The sequence below is a fragment of the Xenopus tropicalis genome, chromosome 3 (genome assembly GCF_000004195.4).
Source record: "Xenopus tropicalis strain Nigerian chromosome 3, UCB_Xtro_10.0, whole genome shotgun sequence".
Taxonomy (NCBI): Eukaryota; Metazoa; Chordata; class Amphibia; order Anura; family Pipidae; genus Xenopus; species Xenopus tropicalis.
The window spans coordinates 13,423,542-13,446,648 of record NC_030679.2 but is presented as its reverse complement, the minus strand read 5'-3'; the positions used below and the strand labels follow the sequence as shown (position 1 = coordinate 13,446,648).

The following is a 23,107-nucleotide window of genomic DNA, read 5'->3' as shown; positions in this document are numbered from 1 at the left end:
CCAGATAACAGCACTTTAAACAAACCAGAGGATCTACTGAAGGGAAATACCCGAGTGGCCTCTCTCTCCAATAGCAACAGGAGAGATTAGGAGATGTTTTGCACGTACTTCTGAGAAACCATATCCATCAATTTCCACCACCTGAAAACACATTTGATTCATCTACAGGGAAAGGCAGATAGAGCGCTTTGATTATATTTAGGTGTCATTTTTGGTTTACAGTAGATGATTACTTGCTGATTTATCGGCACGCTGTTGGACTGGTTTCTAGCAAACTTAATTTTTTAAGAAAGATGTCCAGCTATTTACAATTTCAAGGAAGATCTACACCATTTTGTGTTTCCAAGACAGGATAGGGTTGTAATGAACACCGCCCTGTCCTCAAGAACTTCAACTGACCTACATTTGGAGGGATTCCATCTGGAATGATGACAACAAGAGAATGGGAAAATATGATTCTAAATTATTTGATATGTGTGTGGAAGTGGGACAAAAGTCTTTTAATTGCTAGAGTAACATTTAAACTAAAGCCGAATGTGTGATACCTTTATAATAGCCTAGGGTGAGTTCAATGTATTATACCCCAGGTATAAATTTAGTGGCAATTTTATGTAAAATGCTTCCCTGAACACTTTGCAGGATAAATGAAGAGTCTATTTTTATATATAATACCTCAAATACAAAATGAATAAAGTGCCAATTTCATACATCCCAGAACACATTGCATGATATATACAGTGCCAATTCCATATATAATACCCCCAGAACTCCAGTTCCATCGGTATTACCCCCTGAAACAAGACTGTATAAATATAGTGTCAATTTCATGTATAATAACCCTAAAACACAAGGCAGAATAAATACTTCCATCCACTTTGCTGTCACAAATGTCTTGGTTTTAGTTTAAGGGGGCATAGCTTCCCCAAGAACCTCAGAGGCAGTGGTAGATCTTATGAACATCAGTAGACACTAGACACATATCCATAGACCACTTTAATGTGAAAGTTGAAAGAGGCTTTACAAGTTGTTAATGCTAAAAGTTGAGATGGCAACAACAATTGTTGGTCTCAGGGTGATGTGTACCAATCAGAGTGCTAGTGTAGATCAAGAAGTGAGACCATAGAACTGATTTCTTTCTGCTGGCATCTTGTCTACAAGGGATACAATCAGGCCTAGACTGGCAATCTGTGGATTCTGGCAAATGCCAAAGGGGCTGCTGTAAGTTCCACAGATCTTTATTTAGTGGGCTGGTGGGGCTGTTTGGGCCTCTGTGTACTTGAAATGCCAGGGCCTATTTTGAATCCCAGTCCAGACCTGAATACAATGTTTCATATTTGCAGAGCTTACAGCAGTGAAGGGGAAAATAATAAACAAGAGTAAATATAATACAATCATGTTTGCAGTGATGTGGGACACTTATTTTTTTAAAATTCTTCTGTAATCTCAAGATACTGTATCTTTAAGACAGTTGTAGCTGGATTCACGAAGTGACCCCTGCAACATAATTGTTGGATTCTATCCTATGTAGAAGCATGGCATACTTAGAAAGCCTACTGGCACTGCCCCTATCAGTACTATTGCATGCTGAGTTGAATGAAAGGCTTTAATACGACTAAAGGTAACTATATCTAGTCTAACTTTAGAATAATCACATGAAAAGGAACACCAGCAAGTGTAATTCTGAGTATGGACAGAAAATCAGTAGGATGTTGGGTAGTTTAAAACTGCCCCCTATGAGGTGTCATACCCGCCTAGTGGGTCAGCAATAAGGTCAAAATAAGCCAAACTGCCCAACGAAATCTGGGCATGTGTAACCTTAAGCTACCTTACATTCAGGGTCGGACCAGGGGGTGCAAGGCCCACCAGCGCTTCCGCACCCCCTTCCGTCCCCTGCAGGGGCCCCCGCTGTGCACCCCTAACCCACCCCCCCACCCGACATCCTCCCCTGAATTCGCGTATGTGAAAGCATCAGGGGAGGACATCGCGGCCAGGGGAAGGACCAACATGGTCAGGTCTGGGATGCTGGGGCCCACCGGGTATTTTCCCAGTGTCCCAGCGGCCCAGTCTGACCCTGCTTACATTTCAAACCCTGTCGCAAAAAGGTCTGAGAAAGGCAAAATCTCATGTAGAAATCAGTAAATTGCCACTTTTTGTCAGGCCACTATTAAAACTAAATTGCTTTAGAAAAGAGGACAAAACAAAGGCTCAAACTGGGCAGAATGCTGCAGAATATGTCATCACTTTATAATTAACAGATAATAATAATAAAATAGGTGACAAGCAAATCATAGCTTCTGTCAGGGTTTAGGGATTTGAAAACTGTTTATATATAAATGAAACCCCACAAAAAGCATTTTCATATTAAATCTACAGTCCTTGTATTTTAGCTTTAATGATCCATCAAGGGTGCCGAGATGAATTTAGCAGCTTGGGAGGCTGATAAAAAAGTCTGCCTTATCGGCCAGAGATGGCTGCTACTTATGCTTTCCAAGTAATTTCAAGATAAAACTGCTATGATCTTACTGTATAAATATTTATGTACTCAAAGGATGGCACAGTGCCAGGGTCGGACTGGGGGGTGCAGGGCCCTCCGGGGCTCCCGCCCCAGGGGCCCGGCAGGTGCCCCAGCCAGCCGTGTCCCCTACCCCCCACGGGGGCCCCCCTAACCCCCCCGCAGGTCCCCCACCTGACGTCCTCTCCGAGCACGTATAAATTGAATGCGTCAGGGGAGGAACAGTCAGAAGGGGGCGTGCCAGCAAAGGTCGGACTGGGCCGCCGGGGCCTACCGGGATTTTTCCCGGTGTCCTGGCAGCCCAGTCTGACCCTGCACAGTGCTACATACTATCCCTCGGGTGCCCAGTAAAGGGTTCCAGTACTGCAAAAAAGACCAGCAACACAGAGATTTCTTGTAAAAAACAAAATTTAAAACAGCATAAATAGCCAACGTTACGTTTCGGTCCACATCGGGACCTTTTTCAAGGCAACTATGCCTATACCACACACCCTTAAATATCCAAAACCAGCAAACCAATAGAAAGTGACCTCAAAGTGAAGTGCCAAAAATGTCTGAAGCCAAAAAGCAAGGGAAAGTGCAGAAAAGTGCTGTAAAGTGTCCAGTAATCAGCATGTTAATATGAGAATTACCAGTCTTAAAATCACATATAATATCATGTATAAATTATGTATAAATCACCATGAAATAGTTTTATCAAAATAAATATATACAGTAAAAATCGCGTTAACAAATCAAGTGCAAGTGCAAATCACATTTCCACAATAGAATCTCAATATAAAAACATGGTTTTCTATTATGCTGCACAGGCTGATTAATCTAATAACTTAATGTTACTATCCTGGCTATTGGGGGGCCCCAATAGTATATGGTTCAGCTATCTAATCCCCAAAACGGTACCTTTACCTGCCAGGTGCTTAATATCACTTATAAAGCAAAATGTATTAATATGACAATCATATAATACAAAACACAGCATAAGAGTAAAAAAAATATATATCAGTTCATATAAAATCACAGCAATAGAAAGTTTAAGTATTCATTGGACAAGTTAATTCACAAAAAGCAGCTCAGAGATAATGAGCTATTTAGACCTTTGGGGGCCACACCATTCAGTTCATATGTCCAAAAAGTTTCTCTTTGCAGTAGAATCCGATCTATATCCCCACCTCTCGGCAGATCTGAAACACAAGCAATGGGCATACACTTATAGGAGAAAGCAGGGTGTTTAGCTGGAAGCCAGTGTCGTGCAACAGGTTGTTTAGAGATGTCCCGCTTGCCATCTTTTTCACATCCTTCTTTGGATTAGGATCCAAGGCTGCCTAATGGTTGCACGATGCATGCTGATTCTTTCCCTTAATTGTCTACATGTTTTGCCACAATACAACAGACCATATGGGTATTTAATTGGGTATACTACATTACTGGGGGGGGGAATGTAAGTCTATGCACAGTAGAATAAGCCTTTCCTGCTTTTTATATGTTCCCCTGACGAAGACGCCCCCTCCTTTTGATAAGGAGTAAATAAAGCTGTAACTTTTTATCATTTGAATGTGCCCTGCTCTTCTCTTATGTTTTGGATTTTTTGGGGGGATCTTACAGGGGACCCCTGCAATGAGCACCCACCTTATTGTATTGATTCTGTAGGTGTGCAGCATTACATACTTGAATTTTCCTGTATATGGGTGAAAGAAAGTGTCACCAGTGATCAGAGTGTTGCACATGACGCAATTGCCAAATTTAAAGACCCCCTTTCTGCTAACTTTTATTTGCAGGGCATACTTACTTACAGGATCAGCTGGAGAGAGAAGTTCCTTAAGATTCCTATTCCTCCTATATCCAAATCTGATTTTCTTACGATTGCCGTCAATTCAATGTCAGATTTCACAATGGGCTAGTGCTGTACAATAGATTTTTTAATCAATGGGGTACATATATATATATATACTAGAGAAACCGGAGCACACCCTTCCAAAGGATAACTGCCCCAGGTGCTGGGCAAATTTTAGCAATAGAAGAAGCCAACCAAGTGCCGTAGGCAACGTGGCAGGAGGTAAGGGAGCGTGGACCCTAGTTCTGACCCTAAATACAGTGCCAGTTCCATGTATAATACATCCAGAACACATGGCAGGATAAATACAGTGCCAGTTCCATGTATAATTCCCCAGAACACATAGCAGGATAAATACAGTGCCAGTTCCATGTATAATACCCCAGAACACATGGCAGGATAAATACAGTGCCAGTTCCATGTATAATACCCCAGAACACATGACAGGATAAATACAGTGCCAGTTCCATGTATAATACCCCAGAACACATGACAGGATAAATACAGTGCCAGTTCCATGTATAATACCCCAGAACACATGGCAGGATAAATACAGTGCCAGTTCCATGTATAATACCCCAGAACACATGGCAGAATAAATACAGTGCCAGTTCCATGTATAATACCCCAGAACACATGGCAGGATAAATACAGTGCCAGTTCCATGTATAATACCCCAGAACACACGGCAGGATAAATACAGTGCCAGTTCCATGTATAATACCCCAGAACACACAGCAGGATAAATACAGTGCCAATTCCATGTATAATACCCCAGAACATATGGGAGGATAAATACAGTGCCAGTTCCATGTATAATACCCCAGAACACATGGCAGGATAAATACAGTGCCAGTTCCATGTATAATACCCCAGAACACACAGCAGGATAAATACAGTGCCAATTCCATGTATAATACCCCAGAACACACAGCAGGATAAATACAGTGCCAATTCCATGTATAATACCCCAGAACACATGACAGGATAAATACAGTGCCAGTTCCATGTATAATACCCCAGAACACATGGCAGGATAAATACAGTGCCAGTTCCATGTATAATACCCCAGAACACATGGCAGAATAAATACAGTGCCAGTTCCATGTATAATACCCCAGAACACATGGCAGGATAAATACAGTGCCAGTTCCATGTATAATACCCCAGAACACATGGCAGGATAAATACAGTGCCAGTTCCATGTATAATACCCCAGAACACATGGCAGAATAAATACAGTGCCAGTTCCATGTATAATACCCCAGAACACATGGCAGGATAAATACAGTGCCAGTTCCATGTATAATACAACGGAACACATGGCAGGATAAATACAGTGCCAGTTCCATGTATAATACCCCCAGAACACACAGCAGGATAAATACAGTGCCAATTCCATGTATAATACCCCAGAACACATGGCAGGATGAATACAGTGCCAATTCCATGTATAATACCCCAGAACACATGGTAGGATAAATACAGTGCCAGTTCCATGTATAATACCCCAGAACACACAGCAGGATAAATACAGTGCCAGTTCCATGTATAATTCCCCAGAACACATAGCAGGATAAATACAGTGCCAGTTCCATGTATAATACCCCAGAACACATGGCAGGATAAATACAGTGCCAGTTCCATGTATAATACCCCAGAACACACGGCAGGATAAATACAGTGCCAGTTCCATGTATAATACCCCAGAACACACAGCAGGATAAATACAGTGCCAATTCCATGTATAATACCCCAGAACATATGGGAGGATAAATACAGTGCCAGTTCCATGTATAATACCCCAGAACACATGGCAGGATAAATACAGTGCCAGTTCCATATATAATACCCCAGAACACACGGCAGGATAAATACAGTGCCAGTTCCATGTATAATACCCCAGAACACACGGCAGGATAAATACAGTGCCAGTTCCATGTATAATACCCCAGAACACACAGCAGGATAAATACAGTGCCAATTCCATGTATAATACCCCAGAACACATGGCAGGATAAATACAGTGCCAATTCCATGTATAATACCCCAGAACACACAGCAGGATAAATACAGTGCCAATTCCATGTATAATACCCCAGAACACATGACAGGATAAATACAGTGCCAATTCCATGTATAATACCCCAAAACACATGGCAGGATAAATACAGTGCCAGTTCCATGTATAATACCCCAGAACACATGGCAGAATAAATACAGTGCCAGTTCCATGTATAATACCCCAGAACACATGGCAGGATAAATACAGTGCCAGTTCCATGTATAATACCCCAGTACACATGGCAGGATAAATACAGTGCCAGTTCCATGTATAATACCCCAAAACACATGGCAGAATAAATACAGTGCCAGTTCCATGTATAATACCCCAGAACACATGGCAGGATAAATACAGTGCCAGTTCCATGTATAATACCCCAGAACACATGGCAGGATAAATACAGTGCCAGTTCCATGTATAATACCCCAGAACACATGGCAGGATAAATACAGTGCCAATTCCATGTATAATACCCCAGAACACATGGCAGGATAAATACAGTGCCAGTTCCATGTATAATACCCCAGAACCCACAGCAGGATAAATACAGTGCCAGTTCCATGTATAATACCCCAGAACACACAGCAGGATAAATACAGTGCCAGTTCCATGTATAATACCCCAGAACACACAGCAGGATAAATACAGTGCCAGTTCCATGTATAATACCCCAGAACCCACAGCAGGATAAATACAGTGCCAGTTACATGTATAATACCCCAGAACACACAGCAGGATAAATACAGTGCCAGTTCCATGTATTATACCCCAGAACACATGGCAGGATAAATACAGTGCCAATTCCATGTATAATACCCCAGAACACATGACAGGATAAATACAGTGCCAGTTCCATGTATAATACCCCAGAACACACAGCAGGATAAATACAGTGCCAGTTCCATGTAACATAGTAACATAGTAAGTTGGGTTAAAAAAAAGACATATGTCCATCACGACCATCACGTATAATACTCCAAAACAAATGACAGGGTAAATACAGTGCCATTTGCGCATATAATGTCCCCAGGATACACAGAAATATAAATACAGTGCCAGTTCCATGTATAATACTCCAGAACACATGGCAGAATAAATACAGTGCCAGTTCCATGTATAATACCCCCAGAATGCATGCTGGGATACATATAGTGACAATTTAATGTCACTGTAATACTTCAATCCTATCCTATGTTGGCCTGGCAAGGCTTAGACTCAGTACTTAGTACTGCTGCATGCTTGGTTTAATGAAAGAACTTAATAGGACTAGAGGTGACCTTACACAACCAAACCTTATGGTAATCAGACGGAAAAGGACAGATACAATTTCCGGTATGGGCTATAATACAGTAACTGATACTGTCCCTACTAATTTGCCGTGAATATCCAGTGGGTCAGCAGTCCAACTAATCAACCAATCAACTAATCTTGGCATGTATGCCTTATTATTAGTTTGGTCCCAGCCCTGAATCCAGCCTTGATTTTGCTAGACTGCAGCTCTTAGCATGCCTAAAAGTTACGCTATCAGTGTTGTTGTCCAGCCTCATATGGGCAAGTCATGGCTGAGCAGGGATCCCCAACCTTTTTTACCCCTGAGCCACATTCAACTGTAAAACGAGTTGGGGAGCAACACAAGCATAAAACACATTCCTGGGGTGCCAAATAAGGGCTGTTATTGGCTATTTGGTAGCCCCTATGGCAGGGGTGGGGAACCTATGGCTTGGGAGCCAGATGTGGCTCTTTTGATGGCTGCATCTGGCTCTCTGCCAAATCTTAAATAAAAAAAATGACAGGAGGCGTGGCCTGCGTATGGCGGATAGAAGACGTGTTCTAAGCCTTAGAACACGTCTTCTATCCGCCAAGCACAGGCCACGCCCTCCTCTGCATCACATCGCATCCGGCATCCTTGGGACCCACCCTACCTTGCCCCGCAGCATCCGCGGCTAAACATATTATATGGCTCTCACGGAATTACATTTTAAAATATGTGGTGTTTATGGCTCTCTCAGCCAAAAAGGTTCCCGACCCCTGCCCTATGGGGACTGGCAGCCTACAGGGGGCTCTGTTTAGCAGTACGTCTGGTTTTTTTGAAACTATAACTTGCCCCCAAGCCAATATTTAAAAAATAAGCCCCTGCTTTGAGGCCACTGGGAGCAGTATCCAAAGGGATGGGGGGCAACATGTTGCCCCTGAGCCACTGGTTGGGGATCACTGTGGTTTCACATACCTCCATGGGGGTGATACATAGTATGACAGTTGGCAAAGATGGGCTTTCTCTGCATTTTACACACTGATGTTGGCATATAAATAGGACACAGCACTGAAATGTAACAAAAGTTGATGATGAAAAAAGTAATTTTCTTTATTTTTCCCATAAAGGCTTCAGAATTGTGATGTTTCAAAGTAGGTGCGTCAGTGAGTAGAGCGAGTGCATCCCATCACCATGAGAAAAACTGGACTTTGATCTATAGAAGTGCTTAGCCCCACGGAAACTATTCCGAAAAGAATTTAAGGTCATTTTCCCAGATCTGAAACCGTGTCCGTGTATCTAAGGTCAGACTCAACGAAACAGAAATTCTCACTCTGATACCCAGCAGGTATTACAATGTAAATGCTGCCCCTGTTATTATATTACCCCTCCTGTAATAATGAATCATGGTTAGTGAAGAGCTGTTGACATGTACTGGCTAATTGTTGTATGTACTTCTGTGTAATACACGTTGTGTTGTTTGCGTGGGTCTGGTTAGTGCTAGCGACCCATTAGATGCCCCATTTAAAAGCGTAGTTCAGCTTTAAAGCAGTTGTTCACCCTTGAGTTAACTTTTAGTATAATGTAGAGCAGTGATCCCCAACCAGTGGCTCGCAAGCAACATGCTGCTCCCCAACCCCTTGGCTGTTGCTCGTAAAGGAGCAGCTTATTTTTAAATTCCTGGCTTGGAGGCAAGTTTTGGTTGCATAAAAACCATGAGTACTGCCAAACAGAGCCTCCTGTAAGTTGCCAGTCCACATAAGGCAGGGGTGGGCAAACTTTTTGGCTCAGGGGTCGAACTGGGGACCCAGGGGCCCACCAGCCCAAAACCTTAGACCCTAGGGCCACTTACCAAAAATGTTTTTTTTCTTCACCCAACCTCTTTATTCTCCCAGTCTCTTTTATTTACATGCTAGCATCTATTCTTCCATCTATTTCTCCTCTTTCTTCCCATTCAGAATTCAGGAATGACCAGGCCAAATGGTCAGGAGCAGGAGGGCCCACTAACTCCTGGGGCCACCTGGAGTTTTCCTGGTATCGTGGTTGGCCAGTCCGACACTGCTCAGGGGCCACATTGACTTACAGACGGGCTGGGCCAGCGTTACGCCCAGGGCTGACATAAGAAATCACGGGGCCTCTCAGCTCCCCCCAGCATCCCCCCCAGCATCCTCCAGCTCCCCCCCCAGCATATTGCAGCTCCCCACCCCAGCATCCTCCCCAGCATCCTGCAGCTCCACCCCCAGCATCCTCCAGCTCCCCCGCAGCATATTGCAGCTCCCCACCCCAGCATCCTCCCCAGCATCCTCCAGCTCCCTACCCCAGCATCCCCCCAGCATCCTCAGCTCCCCTCCAGCATATTGCAGCTTCCCACCCCAGCATCCTCCAGCTCCACTCCCCAGCATCCTGCAGCTCCCCACCCCAGCATCCTCCCCAACATCATCCAGCTTCCCCCAGCATCCTCCAACTCCACTCCCCAGCATCCTTCAGCTCCACCCCCAGCATCCTCCAGCTCCACCCCCAGCATCGTCCTGCTCCATTCCCCAGCTCCCCACCAGCATCCTTCCCAGCATCCTCCATCTCAGCCCCCCCCAGCGACCTGTGGTTTCCTCCATCCTCTGGTTGCATCTATCTCCCGGCTCCCCGCTGCATCCTTTTATATGGTTGCACCCTGTGCGTACTGACGTCACGCGCACGCAGGGGGCGCAACCAGGGCCCGTAATTATTTTAAGGGGGCCAGATTACAAAGGCCAGCAGGCCGGATGTGGCCAGTGGGCCGTAGTTTGCCCACCCCTGACATAGGGACTACCAATAGGCCAGCCCAGGAACTGGAAATAGTAGTAGTGTTGCACCCCAGTTCTACATTTAAATGTGGCTCATGGGTCCAAAAGGTTGGGGTCCCCTGATGCAGAGAGTAAAATTCTAAGATGATTAGCAATTGGCCTTTATTTTTTATTATTTATAGTTTAATTTTATTGATTTCTGTTCAGCAGCTTTCCAGCTTGGAGTTTCAGTGGCTATCTGGTTCCTAGGGTCCAAATTACCTTAGCAACCAAGGATTGATTTGAACAATAATCTGGTATATGAATAGGAGAGGGCTTAATTAGAAAAATAAGTTATAGAAAGTAACAATAAAACTGAAGCCTCACAGAGCAATAGTTTTTTGCCTGCTGGGGTCAGTGACCCCCATTTGAAAGCTGCAAACAGAAGTAACTAAAAGTTAACTTTAAAGTGAACTACCCCTTTAAATTAACTTTTAGTATAATGTTAATTGTGCTATTCTGAGACAATTTGCAATTGGTCTTCATTTTTTATTATTTGTGGTTTTTGAATTATTGAGCTTTTTGTTTAGCAGCTCTCCAGCTATCTGGTTGCTAGGGTACAATTTAAACTAGCAACCAGGCAGTGATTTGAAAGAGAGACAGGAATATAAATAGAGGAGGGCCTAACTAGAAAGAAACATAAGGAAAAGTAACAAAGCAATAGTTTTTCGCTGCCTGGGTCAGTGACCCCCATTTGAAAGCTGAGAAGAAAAAGGCAAATAACTAAAAAATTATAAGAAATAAAAAATAAAGACCAATTCTTTACAACCAAAAGTTGTTAAAGGAAAATTATACCCCCAAAATTAATACTTAATCAACAAATAGTTTATATTATGTTAAGTGACCTATTAAAGAATCTCGCCAACTGGAATATATATATCAGTAAATATTGCCCTTTTACATCCTTTCCCTTGAGACGCCATTTAGTGATGGGCTGTGTGCTCCCTCAGAGATCAGCTGACAGGAAGTGATGCAGCTCTAACTGTAACAGGAAGTAGTGTGGGGAGCAAAAGGCAGAACTCTGCCCATTCATTGGCTGATGGGACCTAGCATGTATGTGTGCCTTGGCTTGTTTGTGTGCATTGTGAATCCTATGATCCCAGGGGGCGGCCCTTAAGTCTTAAAATGGCAATTTTCTTTTTAGGATTAACCAATAGCACATGCTACTGAAAAGTATATTTTTATGAAAATGATTTATTCAGATGAAGCAGGCTTTTACATATGAGCTGTTTATGCAATATACTGTATTTTTATACACCTACATTGTTTGCAGGTATAGTTTTCCTTTAACATTAAGCCATTCCTTTACATAGAAAACTTGAACCTGAAGCTGAACCTTCCTAAAACAGCAGGTTGAAAAAATGCTTCCCCTGACGGTTGGTACAGGTTACTAAAACTGCAGCAAACATAGTAACATAGTAATTTCAACCTTTTATGCCTATATATAACCTGCCTAACTGCTAGTTGATCCAAGTCAAAAATCCCTTTATAATTTGCCGCAGAGGGGAAAAAATTCCTTCCTGACTCCAAGATGGCAATCGGACCAGTCCCTGGGGCAACTTGTACTAAGCTAATAACCCTGTATTCCCTGGGTTCGCCTTAGCTGGAGCCAAATTTTGACCTCTCACCCCAGAGCCAGCAGATACATGGCAGCCAATCAGGCAGCTCTCCCTCCTGGACCACCCCCGGGCCACTCCCTTCCATATATAAACCGAAGCCCAGCAGCCATTTTACATTCTGCCTGTGTGTGCTTGATGAGTTAGCATAGGGAGAGAGCTGTGCAGGGATTTGAGGGAGAGTTTAGGTAACTTTGCTGACTAGTAATCTACTTTCTACTGCTCTGTATGTAGCTGCTGTGGGCAGGCAGCTGTCCTGCTGATCTCATCTGCTGTAACCCAATAGTCCTTGTAAGGACTGCTTTTATTTTCTTATTACTGTTACTCTTCTTTTCATTGTGTACTGCAGCTCCGTCTGTGTGTGTTGGAGACAGATGTGCTGCTCATATTAGAGCACTAGCACCAACCACACATTCACATCATTTTTTTTTTATTTGTGTTTTTTTACTTTGCTACTGTAATTTATAGAGCCCAGTGCTATTAGTCTAGCTGTGGGGGACTGGTGTGCTGCTCCTAGTAGTTCACCCCCAGCACCAACCAGAGATCACTTTTTTTTATTATTAATTTTTTTTTTTATTTAACTTACTGTTCTTTAACGTGCCCAGTGCTGTTTGCTGTTATTCATAGTAGTGCACCAAACACGTTACACATAGTAGTGACATTGCATTGCAATAAAATCACCTGAGCGATGTTTTTCCACCAGCAATAATATATTCCGTATCCACTACTGCGGCGTTTTGTCTTTGCGTGTGAACCGGCTGTAACCTTTACACGACTTGATTGGCATGTAGACGCCGGATGTTTTAAAGCAGTTTATTACACAAGTTTAGAAATGTAGTGTGATTTCTGCCCTTTACAGCACAAAACGCAACGCTGTGTCAACAACGTATTTTTCAGAGAAATTGTTGCCCTTGATCTCCCTCCTGCATGTCACTGTCCAGGTCGTGGCACCCTTTAAACAACTTTAAAATCAGTTTTCTGGCCAGAAATGGCTTTTCTAGGTTTTAAAGTTCGCCTTCTCATTGAAGTCTATGGGGTTCGCAAAGTTCGCAAAAGTTCGCACTTTTTGGCAGAAGTTCGCGAACGGGTTCGCAAACTTTTTTTGGGAGGTTCGCTACATCTCTATATACCGTATATACTCGAGCATAAGCCGATCTGAATATAAGCCGAAGTACCTAATTTTACCTAAGAAAACTGGAAAAACGTATTGACTCGAGTATAAGCCTAGGGTGGGAAATGCAGCCGCTACTGCTAAGTTTCAATAATCAAATAATTAAATGTATAGAGGACAGGGAAAGTGCTATTCCCTTAAGGGCACCAATTAGTTAGGTACCCCTCCAGTAAATATAATGTTTAACTTGGACAACAGGTGTAGAATCATCTGCAGAACAGCAAGGGTGTTTTCCCTCAAAACACCACGCAGCCATCTTCAAAGATTTCCCACGTACTGCCTGCATGCACTGCTTGGACCCCTCTAGTGAATAGCACTGGGTTCCACTAGGGAATATCCAGTTCAACAGCGCTTAAACCCGACAATAGGATGGACAATACCTGTGTATGGTTTTTGTATATTTTCCATTCAGCCAAACACAGAGGCTGATCAAACATAACTCTCATAACTAATTAACTATAAATAAACTATATGATTATTATAACTATTTCTAATTAAGGTAGGAGTATGTAAGAAGCATGATTGCCTTTAGGGCGATGATAGAGAAATATGTAAAACACTGAGGCAATCTGGCTTAATTGTGAAAAAATTGCTTTCTTACATGCGGCAAGAGCAGTTATACCTGAGACACAAAGCAATAGCAGCAAAGCATGACCGATGGAAGGCATAAGGGCATCTTACTGGCTGCCATTACAGTTTTGGGATGCACCATGCATTTATCACCAAAACTGCAGCAACTGGGAGTATATGTAAGGCCATGCTCTCAGCAACACGTTCTCAGCTGCTGACCTTTTCATAGCTAGTGGCTGAGAGTGAAAAGGTAGATGATGAGTAAGTACCGTAGATGTGTCCAACTCTGGGCCTTCCATGGAAGAACTCTGAGACATGTCAGGCCCTTCTGTAGAAGACCGGGATCCCCCCTCTGCCGGTAGAGACTATACATTAGTCCCTGTCCCAGTGAGCTTACAATCTAAGGTCCCTATCACATTCCCATCAGTCCCTGCCCCAGTGGAGCTTACAATCTAAGGTCCCTATCACATTCCCATCAGTCCCTGCCCCAGTGGCGCTTACAATCTAAGGTCCCTATCACATTCCCATCAGCCCCTGCCCCAGTGAGCTTACAATCTAAGGTCCCTATCACATTCCCATCAGTCCCTGCCCCAGTGAGCTTACAATCTAAGGTCCCTATCACATTCCCCATCAGCCCCTGCCCCAGTGGAGCTTAGAATCTAAGGTCCCTATCACATTCCCATCAGTCCCTGCCCCAGTGGAGCTTACAATCTAAGGTCCCTATCACATTCCCATCAGTCCCTGCTCCAGTGGAGCTTACAATCTAAGGTCCCTATCACATTCCCATCAGTCCCTGCCCCAGTGGAGCTTACAATCTAAGGTCCCTATCACATTCCCATCAGTCCCTGCCCCAGTGAGCTTACAATCTAAGGTCCCTATCACATTCCCATCAGTCCTTCCCCACTGAGCTTACAATCTAAGGTCCCTATCACATTCCCATCAGTCCCTGCCCCAGTGGAGCTTACAATCTAAGGTCCCTATCACATTCCCATCAGTCCCTGCCCCAGTGGAACTTACAATCTAAGGTCCCTATCCCATTCCCATCAGTCCCTGCCCCAGTGGAGCTTACAATCTAAGGTCATAAGGCATAAAAACTCCCTGCAGATGGTGCCCAAACTTAAATCAAGCTCAGGACCCTGGCATTGCAAGGCAGACTTCTTAGCCACTGAGGCACCGTGCTCTAATGTTAGAAATGTACATTGTAAATGTTGTAATTTGTAAACTGAAGGCAGTATTTGTATATACTTTTCTACACTTCTGTCCATCTGCTGCATTCTTTTCAAAGTCACAATCAGCAGCGCTGATAATAAAAGAAACGAACACTGCTTTCAACAGCAGTTAGAAATTTTAAATTAATTTATGCTGGAAAGTTGCTTACATTTACATTTGCTTTCACTGGGAAAGTCAGTTTACATCCCTTTTAAGCTTGTGTTATACAATTTGAGACTTAAATTCAATTCACTTGCTGTCATAACTAGTTATAACTAAAAAGTGAAGTACAGGTATGGGATCCCTCATCCAGAAACCCATTATCCAGAAAGCTCCGAATTACGGAAAGGCCATCTGCCATAGACTCCATTATAAGCAAATAATTCTAATTTTTTAAAATGATGTTTCTCTGTAATTAGAAATTAATACCTTGTACTTGATCCCAACTAAGATATAATTACCCCTTATTGGGGGCAGAACAGCCCTATTGGGTTTATTCAATGGTTAAATGATTCCCTTTTCTCTGTAATAATAAAACAGTACCTGTACTTGATCCCAACTAAGATATAATTACCCCTTATTGGGGCAGAACAGCCCTATTGGGTTTATTTAATGGTTAAATGATTCCCTTTTCTCTGTAATAATAAAACAGTACCTGTACTTGATCCCAACTAAGATATAATTACCCCTTATTGGGGCAGAACAGTCCTATTGGGTTTATTTAATGGTTAAATGATTCCCTTTTCTCTGTAATAATAAAACAGTACCTGTACTTGATCCCAACTAAGATATAATTACCCCTTATTGGGGCAGAACAGCCCTATTGGGTTTATTTAATGGTTAAATGATTCCCTTTTCTCTGTAATAATAAAACAGTACCTGTACTTGATCCCAACTAAGATATAATTACCCCTTATTGGGGGCAGAACAGCCCTATTGGGTTTATTTAATGGTTAAATGATTCCCTTTTCTCTGTAATAATAAAACAGTACCTGTACTTGATCCCAACTAAGATATAATTACCCCTTATTGGGGGCAGAACAGCCCTATTGGGTTTATTTAATGGTTAAATGATTCCCTTTTCTCTGTAATAATAAAACAGTACCTGTACTTGATCCCAACTAAGATATAATTACCCCTTATTGGGGGCAGAACAGCCCTATTGGGTTTATTTAATGGTTAAATGATTCCCTTTTCTCTGTAATAATAAAACAGTACCTGTACTTGATCCCAACTAAGATATAATTACCCCTTATTGGGGGCAGAACAGCCCTATTGGGTTTATTTAATGGTTAAATGATTCCCTTTTCTCTGTAATAATAAAACAGTACCTGTACTTGATCCAACTAAGATATAATTATTGCAGGCAAAGCCATCCTTTTGGGTTTATTCAATATTTAAATGATTTTTAGCATACTTTAGTTATGAAGATCCAAATTACAGAAAGATTCCTTATCCGGAAAACCCCAGGTCCCGAGCATTCTGGATAACAGATCCCATTTCTGTACAGCATGCGACAGGGAGGAAATACATACACTCAGCCTTTGTCAGACCAAGGACTTCAGTACAGCATGGCTGAAGCTAGGTTATGTATGTATATAGTAATAACTAAATACAATAGGAACCCAATAATGAAATGATTTATATACTAAGGAAGTGACTGCTTGGGACCTAGGACAGGGGACATTCATATGTTTACAAAAAAAATACATTTTTAAGAGAAAAGAAAATCAGTTCATAATGAAGACTATCTTGTTCCAATAGAACGCTATAAGAAATGGAATTGACCTATCTCAGACCTTTCTGGATAACAGGTTTCCTTATAATAGATCCTAGACCCATCATAGCAAAAATGAATGCGTTTAAAATAAATCACTAAAATTTTTTACACTGAATAAGTCATCATTCATTTAAACGTTGTAAAATGATGCCTGGATGGGAGGTGCCCATGGCGCCAAGTGGCACTGTAGCCATAGCTGAGCGGAGCAATGAATCAAACAGCTGGGATTCCTACCTTGGGTTCTGCTCCAGTTGCAGGGGTTCCTCTGGGTATGGAGAGGGGCAGCTTGGCTAAACAGCTCTGTGTGTGTGCAGCGCTTGCTAGTCTGCTGGGAAATGAGGGAACAGCTGTGATGCCTCAGCTCTGCCCCACGCCGCACTGGAATCATGTGTTTTGTTAAGCATTTTTTTTCACAGTGCCAAGTATGTGGGAATGGGGCCAACCTGAAAGCCAAGTATATATATATATATTGGTCAGCACATGCTTCTGGCAATTAGTTACAATCTGTCGTTAGGAGGATTAATATTTCTCCTTTTGAGTTGGTGAACAAACTTCAAGGTACAATTTAACCCTGGATTCCTAAACTAAGGCTGTGAACTACAACCCCCAGCATCCTCTGCTCCATGAAGCTTTTGTTATGAGCAAAAGCATCAGTTCCGCATTATAAATGGAGGCTAATAATGAAGCATTTTTTTTCCTAAAATTAAAACTGGTAACATTTTTCTGTACAGGCATAGGACCTGTTATCCAGAACACTCGGGACCTGGGGTTTTCCAGATATAGGATCGTTCCATAATTTGGATCTCAGTACCTTAAGACTGCTATAAAATAATTTAAATATTAATTAAACTTAGTAGGACTGTTCTGCCCCCAATAAGGGGTAATTATATCTTAGTTGGGATCAAGTACAGGTACTGTTTTATTATTACAGAGAAAAGGGAATCATTTAACCATTAAATAAACCCAATAAGGGGTAATTATATCTTAGTTGGGATCAAGTACAGGTACTGTTTTATTATTACAGAGAAAAGGGATCATTTAACCATTAAATAAACCCAATAGGGCTGTTCTGCCCCAATAAGGGGTAATTATATCTTAGTTGGGATCAAGTACAGGTACTGTTTTATTATTACAGAGAAAAGGGAATCATTTAACCATTAAATAAACCCAATAGGGCTGTTCTGCCCCCAATAAGGGGTAATTATATCTTAGTTGGGATCAAGTACAGGTACTGTTTTATTATTACAGAGAAAAGGGAATCATTTAACCATTAAATAAACCCAATAAGGGGTAATTATATCTTAGTTGGGATCAAGTACAGGTACTGTTTTATTATTACAGAGAAAAGGGAATCATTTAACCATTAAATAAACCCAATAGGACTGTTCTGCCCCCAATAAGGGGTAATTATATCTTAGTTGGGATCAAGTACAGGTACTGTTTTATTATTACAGAGAAAAGGGAATCATTTAACCATTAAATAAACCCAATAGGACTGTTCTGCCCCCAATAAGGGGTAATTATATCTTAGTTGGGATCAAGTACAGGTACTGTTTTATTATTACAGAGAAAAGGGAATCATTTAACCATTAAATAAACCCAATAGGGCTGTTCTGCCCCAATAAGGGGTAATTATATCTTAGTTGGGATCAAGTACAGGTACTGTTTTATTATTACAGAGAAAAGGGAATCATTTAACCATTAAATAAACCCAATAAGGGGTAATTATATCTTAGTTGGGATCAAGTACAGGTACTGTTTTATTATTACAGAGAAAAGGGAATCATTTAACCATTAAATAAACCCAATAGGACTGTTCTGCCCCCAATAAGGGGTAATTATATCTTAGTTGGGATCAAGTACAGGTACTGTTTTATTATTACAGAGAAAAGGGAATCGTTTAACCATTAAATAAACCCAATAGGGCTGTTCTGCCCCCAATAAGGGGTAATTATATCTTAGTTGGGATCAAGTACAGGTACTGTTTTACTATTACAGAGAAAAAGGAAATTATTTTTAAAATGTTAATTATTTGATTAAAATTGAGTCTATGGGACATAGCCTTTCTGTTATAAATTTCTGGATAACGGGTCTTTGTGGAACGGGTCCTATACCTGTACTATAAAGCACACTATCAATGGTATTCATGCTGGGAGAACCACATAATATTGAATCATCGCCAGTGAGTCCTACCCGAAGGCATGGGCTCCAATGCTCATGTGTCCAAGGCATCTGCCAATGAACAGCATGAGTGTGTAGGTCCACCTTCACCGAAACTAGGGTGAGCTCCACCAGGTTGTTGGACCCCCCTTCGCCTTGCAGCTAGGTGGAGTCCGCATAAATCTTGGCCTGAGGTCAAGCTCAAAGGACTATGGGGCCCATTTATTAAACCACGATTACGTTTTTTGAGAAAATTCGTATATTTTCTTACTTATAGGACTTTTCGTAATTTCAACTTTTTTGTGGTTTTCGTTAACCTTCACTAAAAAGTCGTATTTTTTGCAAAGACTACAACCATTTCGAATTCATTCAAGCTTCAGTATTGTGACTTTCCTTGGGCCGGGTTGGAGCTGCAGAGTGCCATTGAGCCCTATGGGAGACTTTCCTTGGGTCGGGTTGGAGCTGCAGGGTGCCATTGAGCCCTATGGGAGACTTTCCTTGGGCCAGGTTGGAGCTGCAGAGTGCCATTGAGCCCTATGGGAGACTTTCCTTGGGTCGGGTTGGAGCTGCAGAGTGCCATTGAGCCCTATGGGAGACTTTCCTTGGGCCAGGTTGGAGCTGCAGAGTGCCATTGAGCCCTATGGGAGACTTTCCTTGGGCCGGGTTGGAGCTGCAGAGTGCCATTGAGCCCTATGGGAGACTTTCCTTGGGCCGGGTTGGAGCTGCAGAGTGCCATTGAGCCCTATGGGAGACTTTCCTTGGGCCGGGTTGGAGCTGCAGAGTGCCATTGAGCCCTATGGGAGACTTTCCTTGGGCCGGGTTGGAGCTGCAGAGTGCCATTGAGCCCTATGGGAGACTTTCCTTGGGCCGGGTTGGAGCTGCAGAGTGCCATTGAGCCCTATGGGAGACTTTCCTTGGGCCGGGTTGGAGCTGCAGAGTGTCATTGAGCCCTATGGGAGACTTTCCTTGGGCCAGGTTGGAGCTGCAGAGTGCCATTGAGCCCTATGGGAGACTTTCCTTGGGCCGGGTTGGAGCTGCAGAGTGCCATTGAGCCCTATGGGAGACTTTCCTTGGGCCAGGTTGGAGCTGCAGAGTGCCATTGAGCCCTATGGGAGACTTTCCTTGGGCCGGGTTGGAGCTGCAGAGTGCCATTGAGTCCTATGGGAGACTTTCCTTGGGCCAGGTTGGAGCTGCAGAGTGCCATCGAGTCCTATGGGAGACTTTCCTTGGGCCGGGTTGGAGCTGCAGAGTGCCATTGAGCCCTATGGGAGACTTTCCTTGGGCCGGGTTGGAGCTGCAGAGTGCCATTGAGCCCTATGGGAGACTTTCCTTGGGCCGGGTTGGAGCTGCAGAATGCCATTGAGCCCTATGGGAGACTTTCCTTGGGCCGGGTTGGAGCTGCAGAGTGCCATTGAGCCCTATGGGAGACTTTCCTTGGGCCGGGTTGGAGCTGCAGAGTGCCATCGAGTCCTATGGGAGACTTGCCTTGGGCCGGGTTGGAGCGGCAGAGTGCCATTGAGCCCTATGGGAGACTTTCCTTGGGCCGGGTTGGAGCGGCAGAGTGCCATTGAGCCCTATGGAAGACTTTCCTTGGGCCGGGTTGGAGCTGCAGAGTGCCATTGAGCCCTATGGGAGACTTGCCTTGGGCCGGGTTGGAGCTGCAGAGTGCCATTGAGCCCTATGGGAGACTTGCCTTGGGCCGGGTTGGAGCTGCAGAGTGCCATTGAGCCCTATGGGAGACTTTCCTTGGGCTGGGTTGGAGCTGCAGAGTGCCATTGAGCCCTATGGGAGACTTTCCTTGGGCCGGGTTGGAGCTGCAGAGTGCCATTGAGCCCTATGGGAGACTTTCCTTGGGCCGGGTTGGAGCTGCAGAGTGTCATTGAGCCCTATGGGAGACTTTCCTTGGGCCAGGTTGGAGCTGCAGAGTGCCATTGAGCCCTATGGGAGACTTTCCTTGGGCCGGGTTGGAGCTGCAGAGTGCCATTGAGCCCTATGGGAGACTTTCCTTGGGCCAGGTTGGAGCTGCAGAGTGCCATTGAGCCCTATGGGAGACTTTCCTTGGGCCGGGTTGGAGCTGCAGAGTGCCATTGAGTCCTATGGGAGACTTTCCTTGGGCCAGGTTGGAGCTGCAGAGTGCCATCGAGTCCTATGGGAGGCTTCCAAAATCATACATCGAAGGTTTCAAAGCCAGAAAGCTTTTCGCGCCGTTTACGACTGTCTGGATCCGAAAATTTTTTGACTTTCGGAATGCAACCACAATATTTTCGTACAGCCGATAAAAGAATTTTTGTGACATTTTCGAACATCAGAAGCAGGAGCAACTGGGACTAGACAGGGATGCTTTTGGGCAACACAATACCATGGGTGCCAAACAGGTGTTTGGTGCTAAAAGAATTTAAGGTTCAGCAGTGCAATAAATACAAGGAAATCCTGTTGTTTTCCAAATGTCAGCTATCTTGTTGTTATCAAACACAGGGAGATCATCACAGTATCAGCCAGTATTACACCTTTATTAACCCTCAGAAAGTTGTATTGTTGGAATCTGGCTTTGGGGTCTGTGCATTTGAAGGAGTGAGCAGGCAACTATAGGATCAGTTATCCTGAAGCCTGTTGTTTAGAAAGCTTTCAATTACGGAAAAGCCATCTGCCACAAACTCTATTATAGGCAAATAATTCGAATTTTTAAAATGACTACCTTTTTCCCTGGTGTTTAAATGATTTTTAGAAGACAAAATATGGAGACCCAAATTACAGAAAAATCCCTTATCGGGGAAAACCTCAGGTTCTGAGCATTCTGGACAACAGGTCCCATACATCACATAAATGCAGGGTCGGACTGGGCGGACACCCCGAGCGTGTATAAATTGAATGCGTCGGGGGAGGAACAGTCAGAAGGGGGAGCGCCGCCAAAGGTCGGACTGGGCCGCCGGGGCCCACTAGGGCCGCGGCCCACGGGGATTTTTCCCAGTGTCCCAGTCCGACCCTGCTTAAATGTGCTTTATGTTTTCATTATTACAGTAGGTACTTGCCTCAGTTTGTGGGGGGGCCCTTCTGATAGCCAGTTCTCCAGCACGGAACCCCTGTATGTTGTTCACCTTCTGCACCAGTATCACAGAATTCCAGTATATTTACTGCCCTGCAGGAACCAGAAGGTCAGCTTCTTTCATTTGGAAATGTAATTTACTGTAAAGTTTCTGTGACAGGAGCCGCCCTCCTAGGTGAGAAGTGGGGAGTTCAGAGATGTATCTGACTGCCAGAACAGCTCATATATCTAGGGGAGCGATCCTGACAGCTCCTCGCTTCTCACTCCATTATCACTGACATTGACACAGCTACAATAATTCAGGAGCTGTAAGCACACACTGGCCTGGATACACAACCCTTTAACTTTCTCCTTTTGCATTAAATGCTCAATGTCAAAGGTTGAGTTCAAAATCAACAGAATCCTACAGAAGCCTAAAAAGGAATAATAAAGGCTTTATTTTATATTGTGGACTCACTGTACCATCCCAGAGGTCCAGTATCCCTATGACAATTATGATCCTGGCTTTTAAACTTGTTCACAGGAGCTTGCCATCTTGGATCTTGTTAGATCATCTTTTGTGTGCCAGTGGTACTACACATGCTCAGTGGGCTCTGGCCTGCTGCTCTGAAGCTAAGCTTAGAGGGGTTCTAGACCCAACCATAATGCTGCCCCCTTGTTCCCCCTTAGTTTTCTATAAAATTTGCAGAAAAACTTTATTATAGATGCAAAAAAACTCATCAATGAAAATTCTACTAACTTCATTATAAGAGCAAAAGAAGGCACCAATGAGAATGCTGATTCCCAGCACTATGGCAGCCATCTTGCTCTTATCTTACATACAGAGATTTTGGGTTCATTATATTACACTGAAATCAAACGCAGGTGCAAAGAACATATGGGTAAAGCGCCCTCCTTTGCGTGTTACAAGACATAAGCAATTTTGTTATAAATTAAAGTTCCAATCACAATTAAAACAAAAGCCTTGCATAAAATCCACTGCCCAACGCATCTCTCCCAAGTCGGCCAAACTGAACTGCAGATGCAAGAAGTTATTTCACATAGGGAGATCACCGTGCAGTTTTGGCTTGCTGAGATTGGCT

At 43.3% G+C, this 23,107-nt stretch overlaps 1 protein-coding gene across 1 annotated transcript in view; it reads right to left on the bottom strand.

The window, feature by feature from the left end:
- The window catches only part of LOC100492075 (matrix metalloproteinase-21), a 40,867-nt gene extending 23,666 nt beyond the window's left edge, over positions 1-17,201 (bottom strand). Inside the window, exon 1 of the mRNA XM_002939607.4 lies at positions 17,057-17,201. The gene's annotated coding sequence lies outside the window, so the exon portion shown is untranslated. The remainder of the gene's footprint in view (positions 1-17,056) is intronic.
- Positions 17,202-23,107: the final 5,906 nt, after the last annotated feature.